The sequence below is a fragment of the Canis lupus genome, chromosome 1, assembly GCF_011100685.1.
Source record: "Canis lupus familiaris isolate Mischka breed German Shepherd chromosome 1, alternate assembly UU_Cfam_GSD_1.0, whole genome shotgun sequence".
NCBI lineage: Eukaryota > Metazoa > Chordata > Mammalia > Carnivora > Canidae > Canis > Canis lupus.
Window position 1 is genome coordinate 108,121,866 of NC_049222.1, and position 6,222 is coordinate 108,128,087.

A 6,222-nucleotide genomic window follows, 5' to 3' on the forward strand; every position below is an offset into this window, starting at 1 on the left:
ACTTCAAAAATTGTTGACAGGGAGTTCGTGTACCCAGAAAATAATCATTTTGCAATATCCGGTAAAGTAGAAAAGGAGTGTCTCGTGGTCCAGCGATTTTTATTGTGGGTGGAAGATCCATAGCCTTGAGAAACTCAGATGTGGGCCTGAGAGGACATATGTAAGAATGTTTATTGCAACATTGGGTGTGATAGTTCAAAATTAGGAAGGGCCATCAGTACAAAAACCCATGACCAAATGGTGGCAAGTTCTTTTTTTTTTTTAAGATTTATTTATTTAAAATATTTATTTAAAAAAAATAAAATAAAATAAAATATTTATTTATTTATGATAGACATAGAGAGAGAGAGAGAGAGAGAGAGAGAGAGAGAGAGAGAGGCAGAGACACAGGAGGAGGGAGAAGGAGGCTCCATGCCGGGAGCCCGACATGGGACTCGAACCCGGGACTCCAGGATTGCACCCTGTGCCAAAGGCAAGCACCAAGCCGCTGAGGCACCCAGGGATCCCAAATGGTGGCAAGTTCTAACAGGGTACCACACAGCAGGAAAAATGGATGAACTAACTCCACACTGTACACACATGGAATCTCAAAAACTTAAACATCAGTGGGGGGAAAAACACTGAGTGACATCACAGGGATATAGGACAAGCACTGAGCTGTGTTGGCTGTGTTTATTTTATTAAGGTTTTATTTACTTATTTGAGAGAGAGAATGAGCGTGGGCAGAGAGGAGGGGCAGAGGGAGGGAGAAGCAGACTCCCCGCTGAGCAGGGAGCCCGATGATGATGCAGGACTCCATTCCAGGACCCTGGGATCATGCCCTGAGCCAAAGGCAGATACTTAACCGACTAAGCCACCCAGCCACCCCAGCTATATTTACTTTAATTCATAATTAAGTTAAGAAAGTCACTGACCTGGGACCAGCATCTTGTGTGCAGAAGGTCCAACACTGAACTAGAGGCAGGCCATGAGGGTTAAGCACATGACAGCATTTCTGGAACCTGGAGTGTTGGAAGTGAGGCAAGTCCAATCTGGGCCTGAGTACCAGCATTTTCCAGGTACTTGTGGGAAACGTCAGGTGCAGACCTAGAAGGAAGTTGAAATCATGACAAGAGGGGAAGACCCTGTGCCAGCCAGGGGGTCCAGCTCCTAGCCAGGAGTTCCAGAAAGAGCCTCCAGGGTCATTCTACAGATAGTCTTCCTGGATGAAATACAAGTATTTACTGAGCATCTAATTCATTTTAGGTCCTGAGGACACATTAGAAACGAGACAGACACTTTCTTTGCTCTTTTTTTTTTTAATTTTTTAATTTATTTATGATAGTCATACAGAGAGAGAGAGAGAGAGAGAGAGAGAGGCAGAGACAGAGGCAGAGGGAGAAGCAGGCTCCATGCACCAGGAGCCCGACGTGGGATTCGATCCCGGGTCTCCAGGATCGCGCCCTGGGCCAAAGGCAGGCGCTAAACCGCTGCGCCACCCAGGAATCCCCCTTTCTTTGCTCTCATATCAACTATCAGCCCTTAGTTATGTTCTAAGGAGTGAAAACAGGTCAGCATGGTTGAAGGAAAGAGATGGTGGGCCAGTGGGATGGAAGATGGAGTTAGGAAGGCAGGCAGGAGAGGAGTCACGAAGGACTTGGAGAGGGCACCAAGGGTTTTCGGCAGGAGCAGCAGGGACAAAGACCCAATTTGGACAGCTTCTTGTTTCAGCACCCCCATTGGCATGACTCACATGTTCGTTGAGCAAATATTTTTTACTTTTGACCTGATCAGGTGCCCAGTGGTGTTGGGTACCCAGGGATGAGCCTCACCCTGCTCCCTGCCGCCCTCTGGTGGGGGAAAGAGGCACAGCCTGTGGTTGGCACAGTAATGCCCCCAACTCCTGATCATCAGACCTTGTCCATATGTGACCTTACCTGGTAAAAGGGACTTTGCAGATATGATTGTTAAGGCTCCTGAGATGGCAAGATTATCCTGAATTTTGTGGTGGGCTCATTGCAATTACAAAAGTCCTTAGGAAAGGAAGGCAGGAGACTCCATTGGAGCAGATGTGACAACAAAGGAGAGTAAGGGATCTGAAAATGCTATGCTGCTGGCTTTTTCATGCAGGAGGACAGGGCCATCAGCCAAGGAATGCAGGTGCCTCCAGAAGCTGGAAAAAAAAAACAGAGACAGATTTTCCCCTAGAACCTCCAGAAGGAACGCAGCCCTGCCGACATGTCGATTTTATTTAATTGATTTATAAATAAATGAATAAAATAAATTTATTTATTCAGAGAGACACAGAGACATAGGCAGAGGGAGAATCAGGCTCCCTGCAGGGAGTGGATGTGGAACTTGATCCCAGGACCCTGGGATCAGGACCTGAGCCAAAGGCAGATGCTCAACCACTGAGCCACCCAGGTGCCCCCATTCGGAAAGATTTTGATGGAGGTTTTCAGGCATAGAAGGAGAGATGGCATTCTGGAAGAGACAGCTCCCATGTAAGAGAAAGCTGAATCCATTCAGAAATGAGAGCCTGGGGGTGCCTGGCTGGCTCAGAGTGGAGTTTGAGCCCCAGGTGGGTCATAGAGCTGACTTAAAAGAAGTTGGAGTCTGGAACCCAGGTTAGGAGTGGGGGTGAAGGTGAAAGATGAACCTGGATTGATCAACTGGACCATTTGGGAAGGGTCAGGGAGCTCACCCTGCAGGTGGCAGAGCGTGAAGGTGAAGGTGAACAGGGTGATGAACAGGGTCAAATTCGAGTGTTATTAAAACACCTACGAGGGACGCCTGGATGGCTCAGTGGTTGAGTGTCCGCCTTTGACTCAGGGCGTGATCCTGGAATCCCAGGATCGAGTCCCATGTCGGGCTCTCTGCATAGAGCCTGCTTCTCTCTCTTTGTGTGTGTCTCTGTTTCTCTCTGTGTCTCTCACGAATAAATAAAATCATAAAACACCTATGAAATTAAATATCATACATAAACTGTCAACCACATTATGGATGGGGGGACAGTGTCCCAGGCAGTGAGCAGAGCATCTGCTCATTAACTCATTAATTTTTTTTTGTTTTGGGGTGCCTGGGTGGCTCAGAGGTTGAGCATCTGCCTTTGGCCCAGGGCATGATCCTGGGGGTCCCAGGATTGAGTCCCCCACCAGCCTCCCTGCATGGTGCCTGCTTCTCTCTCTGCCTATGTCTCTACTTCTCTCTCGCTGTGTCTCTTGTGAATAAATAAATAAAATCTTAACAAATAAATAAATAAAAATAAAATTTGGTTTTAAAGTAAGCTCTACACCCAGCATGGGGCCTGAACTCACCACCTCGAGATCGAGGGTCACACACACTCTACCGACTGAGTCAGCCAGCCACCCCTCATTAGTTCATTCACCAGAATGTGTTCAGCACAGATTCAGTGCCAGAAAGAACTTCACATGATGCTTCAGAGCATGAATGGGATCCAGCCAGCCAGGGTTGCGATCCCAAGTCTGTCACCTACTAGCTGTGGCCTCTCAGGCGAGTGATTTGGCTTCTCTCATTTGCCTCATCTGTAGAACCCATTCTACATTGATGATGGTAATTACCTCACAGGATTTATGTGAAGTTGAAATGAATTGTTATTCATAATATATAACGTGCTTGGGATGGCACCTGCCATATTCCAAGTCCTATAGAGCTGTTTGCTACTGTGTATTAGTGTCTTGTTGCTTCTGTAAGAAATGACCACCATCGATAGTAGTATTCAAGAAATCATTTTACAGGGATGCGTGGGTGGCTCAGTCGGTTAAATGTCTGCCCTTGGCTCAGGTCATGATCCTGAGGTCCTGGGATCAAGCCCCAGGTCAGGCTCCCCGCTCAGCAGGGAGCCTGCTTCTCCCTTTCCTTCTCCCTCTGTCCCCCCTCGCTCATGTTCTTTCTCTCTCTCAAAAACATAAATCTTTAAAGAAAGAAAGTCATTTTCTGAATATATATAAAGGGTCAAAATAATCCTGTTGATTTAACACTAGAGCAAAAGGACAGGCAGGAGGCAGTGGTGGGGTGGAGGTGGCTCCAGGACAGAGGCGACTTTGTTCTTGGCCATGTATGCTGGGCACACTGCTGTTTACTTGACAGATGTGAGTGAACCCTCCTCTTGCTCTTTTTTGGAACTTAAGAGTCTCCTGGCGGAGACTGAGGAAGGAAGCCAAACACTTGCAAATTAAGAATTACAAAATGTGAAAAGCATCCTGAGCAGCTGGAATGGGTCTCCTTAGATATGGAAGTCAGGGGGCACCTGGGCGGCTCAGTGGTTGAGCATCTGCCTTTGGCTTGGGTCATGATTCTTGGGCTCTGGAATCGAGTCCCACATAGGGCTCCCCAAAGGGAGCCTGCTTCTCCCTCTATCTATATCTCTGTCTCTCTGTCTCTCATGAATAAATAAGTAAAATCTTAAAAAAAAAAAAAAGGGGATGGAAGTCAGGGACAGGTGCTTGGGGATTCCAATTGTGTAAATGTGTCCAAATAATAACAAACTAGTGCTTGCTGATCCCGAATTTCAAGCCAGGAGCCATGCTATTCATGTGTATTATTATCAGATCCTTCAAAGGTCTCTACCATTTAATGTCCATTTTCCAGATTGGCTCACTGAGGCTCAGCTCACAGTCCTCCAGAAGCTGAGTGGCTGTGGCCGATGTTTGTGGTCACTGTTGAGGTTCAAGTTGGGGGGGGGCAGGGCAAAACTCTCCCTAGGACATTCCAGGGTCTGGAAATGTGTGTGTGTGTGTGTGTGTGTGTGTGTGTATTAAAGATTTATTTATTTATTTATGATAGACATAGAGAGAGAGAGAGGCAGAGACACAGAAGGAGGGAGAAGCAGGCTCCATGCAGGAGCCTGACGTGGGACTCGATCCCAGTCTCCAGGATCAGGCCCTGGGCTGCAGGTGGTGCTAAACCGCTGCGCCACCGGGGCTGCCCGACATGTGTGTTGTTAATGAGCCTCTCAGATAATTTTTAAGTCCCATCAGTTTAATAGCAATTAAAACAAAAAAACTCCCCAAATGGAAAACTAAGGGGGCAGAGAAGAGGCCCTTGGGCCAGGGGCACTGGAAGCCCTGCTCAGGCCACCAGGCCAGGCCTCAGACACCTCCCATCCCCCCCATTGCTGTTGGTATGAGGTTAGGGGGCAGTGATTGTCCTCTGGGAGCTGTCTCTTACCTGGGGTGGGGGACCCTTACTTCTTCTGGGGTGTGTTCAGTCTCTTCATGCCCCAGATCTTATCCAACAGACAAAGGCCTCAGTGGGTTTGTAACAGTCAACCAGCAACTCCTTGACCCAGCTCCATGTCAATCACCAACTCCGGGGTGTCCTTTTTGCAAGGGAGCTGCTCCAGGATCCACTCTTCCAGGCCCGGGAGGGTAGCTTCTTGTGGCCATACTTGACTGTGACCTTCCCTTTGTGCCTTACTGGGCTGCCATTGTCTGCGCTGCCTGAGCCCCCAGGGAGCCTCTGAAAGTAGATGCGGTGCCCTGAGCCACAGGCCACCACTTCTCGACCCTGGGACATTGTCCACCCTGAAAGGTGTGGGGCCCAGGTCAAGTGCGAGCCTCCAGCAGGGTGCCTCCTCCAGGATGTCTACCAGCTGGCTCTACAGCGGCCACACCCCAATCCCTCCCCACAGATCCACCTGCCCTTTGCCCCTTGGCTTTCTGTCTCCTCAGATCATCTTATCTGGGCCCCTTTTACATTTCTTCCTCTCTGTGGGTTCCAAACTACACCTGCCCCGTGCTCGGTGGTGTGTTGGTAAACAGGCTGTGGCAGGGAGGGGTAGGAGGCAGCTCTTGTCACCTCTGCCAATTTCCTTCCTCAGTTGTTGGTGCAAGGGCGTGACGCCTGGAGCAGCTGCAGCCACTCTGAGGCCATAAGGCAATTGTAGCCTCCCATCTACCACAGCAGGACTAGGCCATGGGAGAAAGTGGTTCCCTGGAGTCACCTTATGTTGGGATGTCTTGTGTTGGGAGATACTTCTTTTTCTTTACTAAGCCTTTCTATCCTTGTGGCTGGGATCCTGCTGAAGGGTGTGTGTGTGTGTGTGTGTGTGTGCACTCGCGCACACACAGTGGACTCCTCAGGAGAGAACAGTAAGATGCTAGGATGAAGCCTCTTAGATATTATGCTTGAATTGAATTTTACAGAATGAGGAGGACTTTAACAGGGCAATGAGACATGAAGTTTCAGAGCAAACAGTATATACAAAGACACACAGGCACG